The sequence below is a fragment of the Glycine max genome, chromosome 8 (genome assembly GCF_000004515.6).
Source record: "Glycine max cultivar Williams 82 chromosome 8, Glycine_max_v4.0, whole genome shotgun sequence".
NCBI classification, from domain to species: Eukaryota; Viridiplantae; Streptophyta; class Magnoliopsida; order Fabales; family Fabaceae; genus Glycine; species Glycine max.
Window position 1 is genome coordinate 33,952,190 of NC_038244.2, and position 19,489 is coordinate 33,971,678.

At 35.6% G+C, this 19,489-nt stretch overlaps 1 pseudogene; it reads right to left on the bottom strand.

Moving 5' to 3' along the window:
• LOC100803359 (probable isoprenylcysteine alpha-carbonyl methylesterase ICMEL1) overlaps positions 1 to 12,650 on the bottom strand; it is a 38,319-nt pseudogene extending 25,669 nt beyond the window's left edge.
• Positions 12,651 to 19,489: the final 6,839 nt, after the last annotated feature.

The window sequence follows — 19,489 nt, forward strand, 5'->3', positions numbered from 1 at the left end:
TCTGAGCTGACCCTGGAACGATGAAATCTCCTGAAACGCCCTAACACCCCGATGCTCCATGTACGGCAACCAGGACACATCTGTGACGGTCAAACCATCACAACGTGCCCTGTAGGATGCTCCTGTGATGCCCTTCATGTGCGCCTTCGACGTCAACCACCGGGAAGCATGTGGGGACGTCTCCTGGTATGTATCGTCAGTCACGCACTGATGCACACTAGGGAAGTGCTCATAGATCCAGCACTACACAATAATTGAGGTTAAAATAACATAAAAACATGTTTAAATCATAATCGAACCTAACATATTAATAAACACAAAATTTACCTGAAATAGCGTCAAGTACCCCGCAAGCTGTCGGGTGGTGGTCCTACAAGCCTCATCTAACTGGTCGTACATATGAACAAGCGCGGTAACCCCCCAAGCGTAACCACCACTATGAGCGAGGTCCCGGAAAGCGTCAAGGTGGACCACATGCACGTATGTTGCACTCTTATTAGCAAAAAGAGTGCAACCGACAAGGTGCAGCAAATAAGCGCGAGCTGCGACAATCCACCGCCGGGCCTGACATCTGGTCTCATAAATGTCACGAACCCATCCTAATCGTACATATGCTCCACGTGTGAGTGCTGTCTCGGCTCTGGCCTCCTCCGCAGACACTTCCAGCAACTCCGTGAGCAAGAATCTGGCCTCCTCCGTAGAAAGAGCGTGGAAACTGTGCAAGGCGCCAGTGATGGGCAAATGTAGAATGGACGACACATCATCCAATGTGATCGTCAGCTCTCCTACTGGAAGGTGGAAGGTGCTAGTCTCATTGTGCCACCTCTCCACAAATGCGGATATAAGTCCAGGATCGCCAGTAATAACTGAACAATCTATCAGTGGACTTAATCCTGTGGCAGCCACCAGGCCTTCAATCTCAGGCACTGGCCTCCCAATCAGTGTCAGCTTCCTCCCATGTGACACTAACTTCAAATCAGGACGTTCCTGATTTGAAGTACAAATTATACAATTATTAAAAAAAATTAATCATAAACAAATAAATAAACAATGACAAATGATTAACAAATTAAAATACCTGTCCACTCCACACGGCATGTGCAACATGCTCGGCAAATGATGTGAGCACTGACGGGTCACGTGGACCACCAGGGAATCCCTCTGCAGCATCATCACCATCTGACCCCTCACCACTATCAGCATCCTGTGCGTCCGCACGCATCTCAGGTGCCTCCGTAGGCTGCTCAGGGACATCATCAGTCATGTCAGCGACGTCCTCAGCCATATCACGTCCCTCCGTAGTCATCTGATGAACGCGTAGCCTACGGGCTGAGGCAGTAGGCCTACGCCTCTCGGGAACATCGCCAGCATCCTCGTCAGCAGCTCTATCTCTGCCTACAACTCTACCTATGGCACGACCTAAACCTCGTGTTCTGGCCATGATCTGTAAATCATGTCGAACACGTATTTTTTTCGGTCAAAATATACACAATTTTCTTTATAAAAAATCAACTTTATTTATAAACAAATAAGACTAACTTAAATCAAATTATTTTCACACATACACGACCTAATTTTAAAAAAAAAATTAAACAACTTCATTTATATAAAAAAAAACAACTAATGTAAAATAAAATTATTAATAAACATGCACAACTTAATTTTTTTTTAAAAAATTAAACAACTTCATTTATAAAAAAAAAACACAACTAATATAAAAATAATTCATTACTAAACATCCACAACTTAATTTTTAAAAAAAATTAAACAACTTCATTTATAAAAAAAAACACAACTAATGTAAAAAAAATTAATTAGTAAACATCCAACTCTTAATTTAAAAAAAAATAAGAAACTTCATTTCTAAAAAAAACACAACTAAATTACTTAGTAAACATCAACAAGTTAATTTTTTTAAAAAAAAAATAAACAACTTCATTTATAAAAACAAAACACAACTAATATAAAAATAATTCATTACTAAACATCCACAACTTAATTTTTAAAAAAAATTAAACAACTAATGTAAAAAAAAATTATTTAGTAAACATCCACAATTTTTTTAGTAAATAAAATACTTCATTTATAATAAAATAAACTAATTAATTATAAAAAATTAGTATTTTTATAAAACTTCCAAAACACACAACTTTAATTATAAAAATAGACAACTTCATTTTTAAAGAAAAAACACTAATTTAAAAAAAAACAATAAACAAAAACAAACACAACTACTTTTATAAAAAAAAATTAATTTACAAATTAATATTTAGTAAAAATACACAATTTAAATTATAAAAAAAATATGACATCAAAAACCCAAACTTCATTTTTCATAAAATCTAAAAAACAAAATAACCAAAATAAATAAAATAATTCATTTAAAAAAAAACAAAACAATTTCTGTTTAAAAAAAATTTTAAAAAAAAAACACAAAAAAAAAACAAAAAAACCACTTCCGGAAGAAGTGGTTCTTCCGGAAACATTCCGGAAGAAGGGGTTCTTCCGGAAAGGTCTTCCGGAACTTTGAAAGTTCTTCCGGAAGTGCGCGTCTTCCGGAATTCTTCCGGATGAACCACTTCTTCCGGAAAGTTCCCGGAAGAGGTTTTCCGGAAGTCTTCCGGAAGAAGTGTTCTTCCGGAAGACGTTTGGTTACTTCCGGAAGAACACTTCTTTCGGAAACTTTCCGGAAAAGGTTCTTCCGGAACTTCCGGAAGAACCCCTAACGGGTCTTCCGGAAGACGCCGTCGTCAGCCTTTTGTGCCATTTTTTCCGGCGTCCTCTCGTCTTCTCCCCTCTCGTCTTCTACCCTAGGTTTCGTCTTCTACCCTAAGGTTCCGTCTTCTACCCTAAGGTTCCACTAACCTAACGTTACACTAACCTACCCTAATGTAGTGCATAACAAAACCAAAGCTAAGAAGAAGGCCACCTACCTCGAAAGCAAATGGGTCCAAGGGCTGTCGGAGAAGCTCGCGGAGAAGAAGCTTGTCGGGGAAGAGAGAAGAGAATAAGCTTTTGCGGAAGAGACACAGTGAAAAAGAGAGAATGCTTCCGAAAGAGGGAAAAAAATGCTTTTTATTTTTTTAAATGAAGGGCAAAATTGACCTTTCATTGAATTGCTGGGTGCACCAGCAATATTGCTGGGTGCACCTAGCATATCCCAACAAAGTACTTGCAAAATAGAAAAGTGGGTATGCCCCGACAAAAGACGCAGGGCTTGGCCGGAAACAACGCCATCAATGGACTTAGCAAAGTGCACTTGTGGGCTAGAAATCACATTTTTAACCACAACCCTAAGGTTTATGAGTTTTTTTTCCACTAATGAGTTTTCTTAACCGGTCATTGCATCATTATCAAAATTTAAATATATACAAAAATAATTAATTTCACACTAATTATTATAAATCTCAATTAAAAAATAATATTATTTTTAAAATATCCGTTAATATCATGAATAAAAAAAATCATTAAAAATAAAATCACAATTAAATAAGATGAAATTAGTAAAATTTACTTATATTTAAATTCTTCGTATAAGACAATTTTTTTTTTTATGTTTTGACTTTAGAGAAAGTATAGATTTTTTTTTTTTTTTTAACGCAGCATAGCATACCAAGATTGAAAGAGGTTTTCTGCAAGTACTTACCCTCCAGATAAACCAAAATAAGTCTTAATTTGGGAAAGACTCCAAGAAGTACTCTCTCCTTCACCTGCCTCTTTGATTGCCTGCTCCACAATTGCACATGCAGCAATATGTGCCCCAGCTGACTGCCCCAGGCCATTAGGTAAATTCTATGAAAAAGGCATCATTATTGATCACGAGAAGCAATTACCCTTAAAGCAAGTGAACATGTTGGATGTCGAAATGAGAAAACTTTGGAGTTAAGGGAATGATTATTTACCTGTTAGGGTCACCTCCATATTCTGCAATATTGTTGCACACAAATGAGATGCCTTGAGAAGCATCATATATCATCACTGATGGTTCCCTGGGGAAAATTTCTGCAAGAAAAGAGATGTTATATAACACAGCAACAGAGCAAGTAACACTCAATTTAGTAGACTATTTATCATTAGGTGAATCTCATGCAGCTTGACAGAGCCAATTTGAATTACATGTGCTTTTAGTAGTTTGTGATGAGGTTAATAAAAGCCACTGATTTCCTCGTGTTGGTTTTCTTCATTACTGTTTTCACTACCAGTTTTCATTTTGGCTTGGACTTTTCCATTTCAACAATCCCCCTGTTTACTATTTGCACTAAATAGGATAGAATTTAGTGGATCTTTAGGACTCCGACCATGTTTTGCACCCTATACTGTAAAAAACAGTACATTCTCTGTTTGTTCTGTTGGTCTTCGTGGCCATCACTAACACTCAAAAGTCAAAACCATGTTACAAAAAAGACCCAGCATTAGTAATTTTTTGAGAGCAATTTATTGAGTTAAAATAAATGAATAAACAATTTGAGAGTGGAGGCATCAAGCGGGTTAGAACAGAAGAACGCAGAGGTAAAAATGACAGTATTAGAAGTAGACTCACTCCTAAACACTAGCTAAAGGGAGGAGGGTTGCTCAAGTCTTTTAAAGTGGGACATCTTAAGAACACATTCCCCATGAAAAGGACTGGACATTTGGAGCATGAAACTTGTAAAACTTATCTGAGTGGCCCAATGTCAAGACTAGATAAGCTGTCATAGAAACTAACTGAGCCTAATTTACTTTCCAAAATTAGCTCAAGAGAAGAGGTATCTGCTCGAGTCCTATAAGGAATATTCTGGTCATATTCCTAGCCAATATTATATATCTTAACATATAGAAATGGAGGAAGTAGACAAAAATATGATTCAAATCATCTAAAACACTGTTTATATATTTTAATTAATTTATTTAGCAATTCTGATAATGGATATGGGAAAGTTTTCTTGCAATAAATGATGTTATTCTGGCATTGTTGGGAAACAATTTAATCGTAATGACGATTTTTCAATCTCAAATTCCCAAGGGTTTTGAAACCAGAAAAAGGAAATGAAATTCAGATAATAGTGAATAGTGAACTTTGAATGATCAACTCTAACAACAGTATGAAAAGTCGCTAATAAAGGAGTTCCATTATCCATATGCTAGGAACGCTACAAGATGAAACCAACAGCTGACACACTGGTCATACGGGTGGTATGACTAATATGTTCAACTTTTAGGAGGAGATGAAAAGGCAAGAATGAGATAGAGAATCAACACAAACAACTATGTTCACTAATTCAATTTGGATAGTTGTGATACAAAATAATGACCTTATACTACTCTTTATATTAATAAAACCAAAAGAAAATTATACACTCTACTTCGGGTAAGCTATATATATATATATATATATATATCGCTATTAATGACCCTTCATCTAACAAGCTAAAGCTTTTAAGATAATTGGTCGTTGACATGATATCAGGCTTCTATGATCAAGTGCAAGTGCTAGATTCTTGCCACATCCATTCTTCTACATGAAAGTTGAATTTCAGCACAAGATGGGCCAGTGCAATGTGCATTGCCTATTTGTCTGTGCTTTAAAACTCAAAGAGGACTTGCATAAAGAGGCACATTAGAGATATTAGAGCCATTCAGGAGTCGCCATAAAACTCTAGGAAAAGTTGGCTATTCAGGGGGTTCACTACAAATAATGGTTTGCTTAAACATAAGACTTTCCTAATTATATAACAATATTTTATATTTCTCAAAAGAATTTTCGAAACAAAAAGAGAAGAAGGAAAACCATCAAAGAGTGAGAAATGCAAGCAACACCCACTTTAACACATCCTTTTAAACAGACTCTTATTGGTTGAAATTTATTAGAAATTATAAAAGTTAATGGTGTGACATTATTTAATGACTCATGATTTTGTAGTTTCAATAAAATTTAAGTTTTTAACCAATGATATAGAGTGTTAAAGAGTGTGTTGCTAGCACTCCTCATCAAAGAATTTTTATTTTATCATCAATATATAATATAACAAGAAGAAACCGACAGTACAATCTAAAAACATGAGGACCTGGCCTAAAGCCTAAATTAAAACAGAAAAAAGATAGAGAATTGATGATACAGTTGAAATAGAACCCAGGAATAAAGAGTTTTCTTCATTAGTAGTACAGATAAGGATTTGTCTCCATAACAAATTTAATGCTGCCAGATAGTATATCTATTACCTAGAGCAAAATACTAATGAGAATTGGGGAAGAAAATATCACCTGTAATCTATGCATGCCACAATGATATCTCTGTCTGATAACTGTTGACCTAAAAGAGAACCCCATGCTTTGTAACTGCACAAATACAATGCAAATACTTCAAAACTAGTAAGAACAGAATTGGTAAATAGTGAATGTGTGTTTGCGTACACTAGACACACACAAACACATCAAATACTTCAATAATAAAATTAATGGCATCCGATTGCATGGGGTAAGATAAATTTCAAAAAAGAAAAACATGGTATAGAATTAGAAAGTCCTCAGGTTGAAACTACCCACTTAATAAGACATTATACAGTTATATTAAATATTTATATAGCTCATGCAGCAAGTGTAATTTTAGCACATTATTATCTGTATGACTTTACTACAATTAGTATTATTAGGGATATCATTGCAAAGTTACTATTGTCAATATAAATATACGTGTGTGGTCAACATTAGACACAGTTACCAAAACTAATATGGTATTAGTAGTTTAGGGTTTGATCCAGTCTGCCTTAACCTTAACCTCCTTTACACAATTTTGGTGTCTTAGCGCATGTTTGGTTTGCAGTTGAAAATATTGCGGCGAACATTTCAATGTAAATCAAAAGGATAAAAACAAAATGAACACAAAAACAAGGGTCCTGATCCATTGGCAAAATTACTTTTGCCTCAAAAGTAATTTTGTAACGGAGAACCAAACATGCACTTTGTACTTGCATTTATCTTGTGATTTACATTGACAACATTGTCATCACTGGAAATGATCATGGGCATTCTTTGTTTCCAACAACATCTGATCCTTCAGTTTCAAACCAAGGACTTGAGTCCTCTCAAATACTTCTTGGGTATTGAAGTATCCCAATCTGCTTCTAGCATTATCCTTAGTCAAAGCAAATATGCTTTTTACATTTTTGAGGAAACAAGACTGATTGATTGCAAACTTTGATATGATTATAGTTATAGATCCCAATGTCAAGCTAAACCCAGGTCAGGAGGAATGGAAAGAACCCAGGAAAATATTGGCACCTAGTTTAACTACCTTACAATAGCTAGACTTGATATTGCCTTCGCTGCAAATGTGGTTAGTGAATTCTTGAATGCTCCTTGTCGTGCTTATTAGGATGTCATGTTTGCATCCTCAAATACATTAAAAATGCATCCAGAAAAGGTTTGCTTTGTGTGTACAAAGGTGATACCAAGATTGTAAGCTACTCTTATGGTGATTGGGCAATATTTCCATATGATAGAAGATCCACGTTAGGCTACTGGCATGGGGGAAACTTAATCTCATGAAGAAGCAAGAAACAAAACATAATTTGTATTTCCAATATGAATGCTAAATACCGTGCTATGGCAGGTATAGCATGTAAAATAACGTGGCTTTGACAATTAACTCCAAAATTAAAGTTAGGAGATGTCAAGGAAATGAAGTTGATTTGAGATAACCAAGTCACTGTCTACATTGCTTCTAATCTAGCGTTTCACGAGACAATCAAGCACATAAAAATTGATTGACTTCATTCGAAAAAAGGCTCTTGCAGGCAAAATTACAACTGGCTTTATCAATTCCAGTGATCAATTTTGTTGGCATGTTCAACAAATCCCACAAAGGGTCCCAGGTTGAATAGCTTGGTGCACATGATCTATATGCTCCAGTTTGAATGGGAGTATTAAATATAGCACATGTAAATACTAGTTCTAGATCATGTTAATGTGTAAGATTTTATTACAATTAGCCTTTATTAGGGATATCATTGTACAATTACAGTTGTCAATATAAATACTCGTGTATGTGGTCAATATTTGACACACAATTACCAAACCTAATTAGTTCAACCAATATCCTGATGCATCTCAATAAATGAAAACCTTTTTGCCACCACCATGATGTAGTAGAACATCGACAATGCATCATCTTTAACAAAGTTTAATGCTGAGTATACATATAAATGAACTTCTCTTTCTAATAGGTGATAAAAATAAGAATTGAAGCTCATATACCAACAGATAATAACTCCATGGCTAAGGAATATCCTCTCAATCAAAAAACAACATCAAAGCCTTCTAACACCTAATTCCATTAAATCATTAATTTGAAATTAATCACAGGCATCACTTACCCAATAATCCTGGCCCCACCAGTAACAAAAGCAACAACTGGTTTGGTACCATTGCTATTTTTAGGTAAATACAAGTCAAGCCTGCAAAAGAAAATAAGCTATTAATCAAAATTACAACACTTGTAGGAATTTATAAATATGGAGAGACAAATGACAAATTGACAATATAGATAAAGCATACCTATTTCGTGGTTTATCTCCATAAACTATGCTTCTGCGTATCTGATTGGAGAAGAAATAGTAATATCCAACTATAAAACAGAAGAGCAATGGATATGTGATATTGATGTGTGATACTAATGCATTTCAAATCAGAATCTAGACATACATAATTATACGTATCAGAATCATGTTATAGACCACTGAATTCAGACCTTGAATAAAGCCTGGGAAAAGCAGTACTGCATAACAACCAAGGGCAAGAAATCTTGTAATCCATTTATAGCCTACCCTGAACAGAAATAAATGATCAGAAAGCGTCCATAACTGGTACATGCGAAGATATTCGTGTAAAACAAACAAACAGCAGGATGTTAAATTTCAACTTAAACCATTTGACATTGAGTAAAGGTGCCTTATAAGAGTGAAAATAAGTCAAATCAAGCCACGCACTAGAAATCTAGGCTTAGCTTGTGAAAAAAATTTGTGCCTCAATCTTTACTCATTTATTGAAACAAACCTAACTAACTAAAAGCTTGGACTTGACTTGTTTAAAAAAAATTAAAGCTTGAGTTTGGCTTGTTTAGCTCATTTATAACTTTTTTTTAGTTTGTGAAATATTTGCTTAAGTTTTTTTTTTAAACGCTATCAATTTAGTATTTAACCAAACATTATAGAATTATGTGTACATATATAATTTGTATTTCCAATAAGAGAGATAGCAAGATTTCATATTAATTGCATTACCAATTCAGATCAGTTGGATCAAGTTATAGTAAATAAACCTCAAACCAAGGCCAACTCAAGAGTAAAACAACTAAAACTTGAGCTTTAAATTCACATGTTGACTAAAAGGCCTCAACTTTTGTTTTAGACCTCACTTCCTATTGGGCCCATCCTCTCACTTGTATACTCTACTTTGGTTGTCATATTACTAGTTGTTGGGAAAACTCGAACTTTCCTGCTTCGTGAAGTTTAAGATAGACACTTAATAATTAAAGGTAGTAATGAGAGCACACAATTATAATTCTCCAATATGAAGATTCTTCCACTATACAAAATGATAGTAGGATTACAAGGATGTGTTTACAAAATTGACTCACTCTATGGTGGCTCACTCAAGCTTGAGGATAGAGACTTCCCAAGCTATTTATCTTCTCTCTCAAAGAGGCTCTCTAACTTTCTAGCTTTCTCACTCCAAGGAGTGGATTCACTCTTGTCTCTTGGATCGACTCACTCTACGGTGGCTCACTCAAGCTTGAGGATAGAGACTTCCCAAGCTATTTATCTACTCTCTTAGAGAGGCTCTCTACTTGGATGGTTAGGAATGAAGGCTTCTACCCTTATTTATACTACTCCACCTCCACAATGAATGGTGGAGATTACTTGTATCTTAGGGTGGAGATTAATTCTCTAGAATGCTCCACACATTCTAGGAGTCTCTACACTCTTCTACTCCCTTCCATATCCTTCCATAAGGTTCCAGAAGGTTCCACACATCTCCAGAATATTCTAGAGGTTTCAACATTCTTCCACAAGCTTCTAGAGAGTTCTACATTACTCTAGAGTTCTCCGGAACGTTCTAGAAAATTCTACACTTTTCTAGAAAGCTCTAGAATTTTCTAGAACCTCTCCAATTAAGGAGGGATCCCAACAAATCTCCCCCTCCCGACTTAATTGGGGTGTAGTAGCAAACCGGCACCTTGACAGCAATCTTCAAACTTCTTTGTCGCTAGTACTTTGGTCATCATGTCTGACCAGTTCTCGTCTGTGTGAACCTTGTCAAGATGTACTTTCTTTTCCTTGAGGACATCTCGGATCCAATGATACCTTATGTCAATGTGCTTTGTGCGGGAATGAAATGATGAGTTCTTTGCCAAGTAAATTACATTTTGATTATCGCACTTCAACACATACCTATCTTGATCTGTTCCCAGCTCCTGCAACATGTTCTTCATCCACAACATCTCCTTGCAAGCTTCAGTGGTGGATAATGCAACACACTTTTGCAGCTTTGATTGCCAGGAAATAGCTCCCCCTGCAAAAGTAGTTAGGTATCCTGATGTTGATTTCCTTGAATCAATACCACCGGCCAAGTCTGCATCTGTGTATCCTTCTAACACAGGTTTTCCTTTTCCAAAGCATAGACATCTTTTGGAAGTTCCACGTAGATATTGGAGGATTCATTTGACAACAACCTAATGTTCATTCCTCGGGTTGGCTAAGAAGCGACTGACGACTCCAACTGCATAGGCGATACCTGGTCTTGTGCATATCATTGCATACATGAGACTGCCTACTACAAATGAATATGAAATCTTCTTCATTTCCTCCATTTCTTTCTCACTTGTGGGACTTTGCTTCGAACTCAGCTTGAAGTGTCCAGCAAGTGGTGTGATAACCGACTTTGATTTGTGCATGTTGAATCTTTCCAACACCTTCTCAACATACCTCTCTTGGGATAGCCATAACAGTCTTTTTGTCCTATCACGAGTTATTCTCATCCCAAGGATTTGTTTAGTCGATCCCAAATCTTTCATGGTGAAACTCTTGCTTAGATCTTTCTTCAAAGAACCTATCTTTATGCGATCTTGTCCAACAATCAACATATCATCCACATAGAGTAGAAGTATGAGAAAGTCACCACTTGCATACCTCTTTATGAAGACACAATGATCACTTTTCGTCCTTTTGAAATCATGTTCTTCCATGAAAGCTTCAAACTTCTTATACCATCGCCTTGGTGCTTCCTTAAGGCCATATAAACTCTTCGTGAGGCGACACACTAAGTTTTCCTTGCCCGGAACTTTGAATCCCTCGAGCTGCTCCATGTAGATTTATTCTTCTAGATCACCATAAAGGAACGTCGTCTTGACATCGAGTTGTTCAATCTCCAAATCTTGCACTGCTATTAGGCCAAGGACAACTCGGTGGATGACATCTTTACCAAGGGAGAGAATATTTCTTCAAAGTCAATGCCTTTTTCTTGACCTAATCCTTTGACAACCAACCGAGCTCTATAACGAGGCTTTGATTTACTACCTTCGGTCTTGATTTGATACACCCACTTATTCTTCAAGGCTCTTCTCCCTTTTCGCAGCTCCACCAATTCATAAGTGTTATTCTCATGCAAGGATTGCATCTCTTCTTGCATGGCTCTTCTCCACTTTTCAAATTTGTAAACACCAACAGTGGTATCAGAGCTAGATGGTTCAACTTGGTGACCGACTCAGACGAGTAAGATGGCGGTGATGGATCTCAGCCTTGGGTATCCCTTGTATCGAAAGTCTTCCTGGCGGTGAATCTAGGCAACGTGTCCCGCAGATGGAGCGGCGGTGCAAGTACCGTAGGTAGCTAGAGCATGTAGGCTTTAATGGCTATACTCGTGGATGATGACTTTCGCTCGAGGGGGGAGGCTACCATGTGGAAGAGACTCACACTTGAGGGAGAGATGTGTTGGAGTACAAGTGTGAGGTGAAATCCCACATCGGGTAGAAGTGGAAAGGCTGAGCACCATATAAGTGAAGAGAAGACTCATAAACCTAAGCCTTAAGGTTTTGGGTTAGAGTGTGGTATCAGGTTTTTTTATGTGGTGGCTCGTGGTCCACAGGAATCTCCCTGGTATTTCCTCCCATCGAGTTTTTCCCAACACTAGTAGATTCAAGATCTCCAACAAAACAATTAACAAAAAACATAAAGTTAGTACTCGAGATATCGGAGCATCTTGAAGCCGAGGCGAGTCAAGAGAAAGGTCTCAGAGGCAACCTCACGGCCGAGGGAAGACCTAGTGGTGGTGGCGGTGGCGGTGGTGGTGGTGGAGGCAGTGTCAACAGAGACGGAGGGCAATGAATCTTGTCAGGCGACACGCCTGAGCTGTTTCTGGTAGAAACAATGGCGGGTTCGGGAGGCTTTGTTGCGGGTTATGGCGAAGCTGGAGGCCCTGGGCAATGTTGGCTTGTTGAAGGAAATTTCTTTGAAGGAAGGGAGAGAGTGTTGCAAGAGACTCACGGAATGGTCATTGTCGATGTCATCGTCATTGTATTCTTTGGCTCTGAGCAATATCGAAGGAAGATGACTCAGAATCGCCGAATCTAAGGCACGGTGGTGGTAGTTGGGTGTATGAAGGATCTGACATGGCATTTTTTTATGAATTGGAATTGGAATGGATCAATCGTCACCATTGTCGAAAGGAGCTATAAGATTGGTTGGATGGTAAAAGGGGAAAGATGGGAGGAAAAGATCATAGGTTTCATTGGAATGGATCACAAGTAGTTGGATATGTTGTTCGAAATTCAATTGCGCATACTTTCACCGTTGGGATTTGTGAGATAATATTTGTGGAGGGAGAAAAAGGAATCTCATGAAGACAGTACAAGTGGAGACTTCAATCCCTTCTCCGTCTCTCTAATGTTTGCGAACTCTATCAGAGCAGTCGGAAGAAAAATTGGACGAATCTCAGGAAACCGCTAGAGATGCCGCTGTCGCTATTGGAAGACACGTGAGTCCACTTAGAGGTAAAAGATGAGTTTATCGCAATTAGGGGTTAGAATGAACATGTTTAGGGATCCTTAGAGAACTAAATTTGGGTTTATTTTGGGATGTTTATTGAATTATAATTTTCTCTTTATGATTATAAATACAATATTATTGTGTTCTATGTACCAATTGATGTTCTAATGAGAATTGATTGATAAACTTGAGTGCTCTTGATGTCTTTGTGTTTAACCCATAAATTTGATTAATTGATTTTGATATAATTGTGAGAAACTATTTTAGGAATTTTACACCCCATGTTGTGATAAAATCTTTTGTATAAATTGTTATGTTGAGGTTATGAAATGATGATTCAAACTGTGATTATGTGATAAATTGAACATGTGACAGATGATGAAATACATGTGTATTGAGATGAGATGTGTGTATTGAGTTGTGAACTATGAACTGTGCAATCACACAATTGTAAGACCCTTTAAGGGCAACGAGTATTGTGATGGGATCCATTGTGGGAACCTGACGAGTTAAAATGATTTTGAAAATAATTGAGTAGTTGTGTATATTGCATAGTTCATAGGTAAAGTGAATATGATTCATGAGATGTGATAACATGCTATTTTGAGATTATACCATTGTGATTGAGATCGAGTGTATGTGATAAATTGCGTATGTATGTGATTGAGATGTTGTGTGCATTGAGTATTAATTATTAATTGTACAATCACACGACTATAAGTCCCTTTAAGGGCGACGAGTTAATGTTAAGTCCCTTTTTGGGCGACGAGTTAATGTTAAGTCCCTTTAAGGGCGACGAGTTAATGTTAAGTCCCTTTTAGGGCAACGAGTTAAAACTATTTTGAGAACAATTGAGGATTCGTGTGTTTTGTACAGTTCATAGATAGAGTCTGTGTGCTAAAATATTTTCTGGGTTGGACCTGAATCAGGAGGGAGAGGCCCTGACGGACTCTTCGGAGTGTAGGCCTTGGGGGTCACACGGTTTGAGTGCTCCTTTAAGCCTATGTTGATCCCATATGGTTGGAGCATTCTCGCAAAACACTGTGACCCTAACTGGTCTCCCTATGATATTACCTAGTGAGAGTGACTTGACTTGCTAATGTGTGGTTTGTCTTGTCATGTACTCCTAGGCACCCAATGAGGTTTTTCACTGACATGGTACCACATTGCATATAGGCTTGAGTCTTAGCATAACTGTTGCATATGCTTGCTAATTGTTTATTATGAAATTGATGTGTTATTATGTCTTGATCGGAGTGTGTGATTCTTGTGTATTATGATTGATGATTTAAAGGTGTGATTGATGATTGAAAAGTGAATTTTGAATGACAAAGTGATGAAATAATGTGAGATATGCTAAGTAAATTGTATTTTGCTACTATATGTTGTCTTGTTTTTCTCTAGTAGTTAGGAATGTGATAATTCACTCCCGGTTTGCTATTTGTGTTTGGATCCTGTGATGATCTTGAACTTTGTGTTCGGGGGAGCAGATGAATAGGTGGATGACTATGAAGAACATCATGCTAGAGGGCACGGGAACACAACGCTCTGATAGGATGTGACATTAGGATATAAGTTCTATGTTAATTGTATGAAACTTAGACGTCCTTGTTTGAGCCGAGATGACTTTATTATTTATTTGGACAAGTTTGAATATGATGTAGAAGAAAGTGAATGTGAGTCTTTTACCCCTTTGAAAGGCTTGTATTTAAAAATGTTTTAAAAATACTTTTAATTAATATTTGAATTTTTATTCATTTATTAGTATATATGTGAGAGGTAGAGGGTGTCACAATTGGCAGAAACGTGAGAAGGTGGCTGGGTTCGAAATTGAAAATTTGAAAATTGGAGACGGAACGAAAAGTCTTGATTGGCTTAGGTTGGCAAAATGTGGGGCCCAAGTGGGTTTTTTGAGTTTGTCAAATGAGGTGTCTACTGTCTACAACTACAACACTACAACACATAAGTCCAGTTCAAATACTTCGTAATAAAGTTTTCGCAACGATGCATTTGTATTGTTTTTTTCTTTCTTTCAATTTACTATTTTTCTTTAGGTTAAATTGGTTTTTTTACTTCTTTAATTTATTATTTAAGTTATAATTTGTTTTTTTTTCAATTTAATCCTCTAACTTTTAAAATCAATTCAATTTGATCTTTTAAATCATTTAGTTGATCATCTAATTTTTAAAATTAATTCTTTTTTAAAAAATATGCATTTTATAGCAATTTAAATCATTTAGTGATAGTTTTGAATGACAAAAAAATGAGATTTTTTACAATTTAAAAATAATTACCAAACAGAATCAATTTAAATACTTAGAAAATCAAATTGAATCAATTTAAAAAATTAGATGGTGATATTGAATATAAAAAATAAATTAGAGGATTAAAAAACTAATTTAACCTTTTTTTATCACTAACGAAAATGCATGTGTGATAATTGTCGCGCATGCATATTCATATATTTATTTCATTAAATTTAATAATTATAAATTTATGTTATTATGTATTGATGTATGTATTAATTTTAGTTTATTATTTTTCCCAAATATATGTGTATATATATATATATATATATATATATATATATATATATATATATATTAGGCTAAATTATAATTTTGGTCCTTATTTTTTCAAATCTATAATTTTAGTCCCCCTTATTGTAACATTTGGTCTTCCTAGCTTTATAAATTTAAGATTTTGGTCCCCCTAGAAGATGATTAACAAATCATTTTGATTAATATAATTACTAAGTTAATTATAAATTAATCAAGAAATCATTAATTATTAAAAACTTCAATAAAATATTATTAACCCTAATCCTCCACAACACTATGTTCACCCTTTTCTCCGCAAACACCTCTTCCACCTCCTCTGCCACATGTGACTCTATTGACAACAACACCATATTAGGATAATAAGTCTTCTATTAAAAAAATTAAAAATTAAAAATTAAAAATTAAATTTTTTATTTAATTTATAATTAATTAATAACTCTATTAATCGCAATTATTAATTAAAAAACTACCAGAGACACCAAAATTACCAATTTATAAAACTAGAGGAACCAAATGTCACAATTAAAAATCATGGAGACCAAAATCATGTATTTAGGAAACTAGGGGGACCGAAATTGTAGTTTAACTTTTTTTTACTTCTTTTGTCTCAATTATTTATGGTACTATGATAGTTTAATATGTTTTTTTACATTGCTGGGAGTCATATTCTAATCATATAAAGAACTTTTTTTTTTAATTCAGCAAGCATTTCAAAGATAGCAGGCCTCTTAATTCGCATTACAACAAATGATAAAAGCGATTGAGGTACGTGTATGTTTATTTGTGTTTAATTTTTTTAATTTTAAATTATTGAATAATTTTGAAAAAAAAATAAGAATAAGAAAAAAATGATAAATGAAAGGAGGAAAACAAAATGATTCATCTATTCTTGCTCTCTCTAATCCTTGTTAAGTTTGAACAATTTAATTTTGATTTTGAGAATGCTTTGTATAGTTTGGATAATTTTGCTATGATTGTTGATGTTTACATTGAGTTTTAATCTTGTTGATGTGTATGATTTTAGTTTTAGTATGACAATGTAATGATTTATGCAAAATGCGTGTGAACATAATAAAATGGTAAATATAGGAATGATATATACTATTATGACATTATAAAGATATACATGATTTGATCAAGGAAACAAAACATAATGAGTTTATTCTATGTCCCTAATTCATGAACCTAATGGAAACGATCAAAAAGTTCGCTATGCAGTGACAACTCCCAAGGGTGGTTGTATGTAACTTTCAATGGCTTCTAGAGATATCATCCTCTTTGGTAACAACATTGTGGCGGTAGGGACTACCAGCGACAATGCATCACCAAAAGAGGAAAACTGTATATGAGGCTTCACTATTATCAAGCGAGTCGGAGACCTAGCATGACCACAGATCGACCTCCACTCCCTATGTCTCACACAAACTCGGTATAGGGCCTAATATCTCAACATTTGTGCAAAGGTGTAGTGCCATATGTGCATAGAACAAAAATATTTATGACTGCGAATGTAATAGATAAGCAGACACACACCAAACACAATAACATAGCAAAGGTTATATACAAATATGGACAAAATGAAAGATAAAAGAGAAAAAGGGAACATAAATAAAGAAGAAATCACGATAAAACATTGCACACTGATCGAATCGCTTAACTCTCTAACAAGTCTCTCGTGGAGTCGTCATCTATCGCAACCTACCCTACGACGGAGGTGCGAAAGGCGAAAAGAAAAGGTGTGTCTTCCAAAAAGAAAACGCGTAGGAGTCGCCACCAACATTTATTTAAGGAAAACGTTAAAAAAAACCAAAAAGATGTGCGAATTTTGAAAATAAGGGCTCGGGAGTTGTTTACACACAGGGAAGGTATTAGCACCTTGCGCACCTGTCACAAGGGACGAAAACCTTTAATCGAGTGTGCGTAACGTGACTTCAAAATTATGTATTTTCTCTTTTTATGTTTCTTTATTTTTTGGGGTCGACAAGGGGTGCCCTTGCTCCTACGTATCCTCAGGTGCGATGAGGAATTCAGACCTACGTAGTTCTTTAAAGTGAGAAAGTATGTATGTTGAATTGGTTTTATGCTTTTGAAAGATTCATTTTAATTAACAAAAACAAAAAGGTCGTTAAGGCATTGGACCTTTAACAATCTCAAGTGACTTTTGATGGAGAGAAATTCAATTATGAGTTAGTTTTATTTTGGTTTTGTTTATTAACTTTCAATCTCTTTAAATATAACTTTACGAAACTAGTGATCTGTTAAGATTAAACTTTACAAAAAAATGAGATTACCGATGATAGATGGAGAAGATGAATGTACACATAATAACAAAGGGGACCCCTAAGGGTACATAGATCACATTCAATCCTTAAAAATAAAACTAACCGACTGTCGCACGAAGAACACATAACAAGAAATGACGTAGGGAATGATCATGGTCGCGATTCGATAGCGCCTCAGCTTCATTTCCTCTTCTTTCTTCTTCTTCTCTCTCAATTCTCTCATTCCCTCAAGTGTTGAACCTTCCAACCCCTTAACCCCCCTCCCCCCCCCCCTCATCATGGCTATTTATAGAGAAAAAACCATTTTGGGGCGGTTGAAGCTCGCCTAGGCGAGCTGAAGCTTAGCCTTGAAGCTATTTCATGACCCAGGCGAGCTAGATGCTAGCCTGGGCGAGCTTAGGTCTAAGAAAATCCAAAAAAAGACCCTTTTGCCCCCTTCCTTGGTATCTTTTTGTATTCTTGATCAAAACACTAAGTGATTCCTTGCTTTGTACGGTAATTGGTGTCGAACATCGTAATTCGACTAGCGAGAATCAAAATATCAGTGAATGATAGTCCCCGGACGAAATTAGGGTCTAACATTTGTTTCAAAAGAAACAAAAAACCAGAATGTCAAAAAAAGGATGAGATAAAACACCACAACCAAATGAACTTAAAATTGTTTAGTCGCACATACGTGTAGAAGTTTTATATCTATGGTCTGTTTGGATAAACAACTTAATTAGAGTGCTTATTGATTAAGTGCTTACCATAAAAGCTCTTTTTTATAAGTTGTTTCAACAATTAAAGAGGAAATTAGGTTAAACTATTTTCAGACACTAGTTGAAAACAACTTGTGAACACATTATAAGTTATTTTTATAAGCTCTCTCAACTACTTACACACACATACTTAGTTTTTAGTTTTTACTTATTAGTTTGCACTTGGGAGTAATTTGCACTGCTATTGGTGTTACAAGCAAAGTGTTTTTCCAATGTAAACCGATCAGTTATTAGACCACTACTCACAATTTGAAAAGAATATGTTTAGCTAGAAGCTATGAAAAGAACCTGAACTCAATCCAATCATACTTTAAAAGAATAACATTATATCTTGAAACTGTATATACAAGTAAAACAAACTTTTGGCATGCCTTTAAAATAAATAATATTTAGTGATACTAAACCTTTCTCCATAGAAGGTGGCTGCACAACCATATGCATTGTTGTAACTCCACCAGGTAGATCACACAATGGACTCTGACAGTCTCCCACTGTTTAGTTGTTCTCCAATACTTTTCCAGCACTAATTAACTTTAAATCTTTTACAGTTCTTGGTCCATACTCCTTATCTTCAAAACAGAAACAAAAACTTACAGATCTCATATATATCTCTAAAAATAAAAACAAAGATCATTGAATGCATGACAACACAATCTCTAGTTAAAATATCATAACATTTCTTCGGCTAATGCATGTGATTTTCTTTGTATCCTATCTACCAGCAAGGTAGAAGGTTGTAGTAAATTTGGGACTGGTAAGCTTAGTTGTCAATAGTACGTGAACACATGAAAAATCACATGGCATGAACCCTTAGCTACAAGCATACTCTAGAGAAATTACAAAGGAATTAAAACCACCTTAATTTA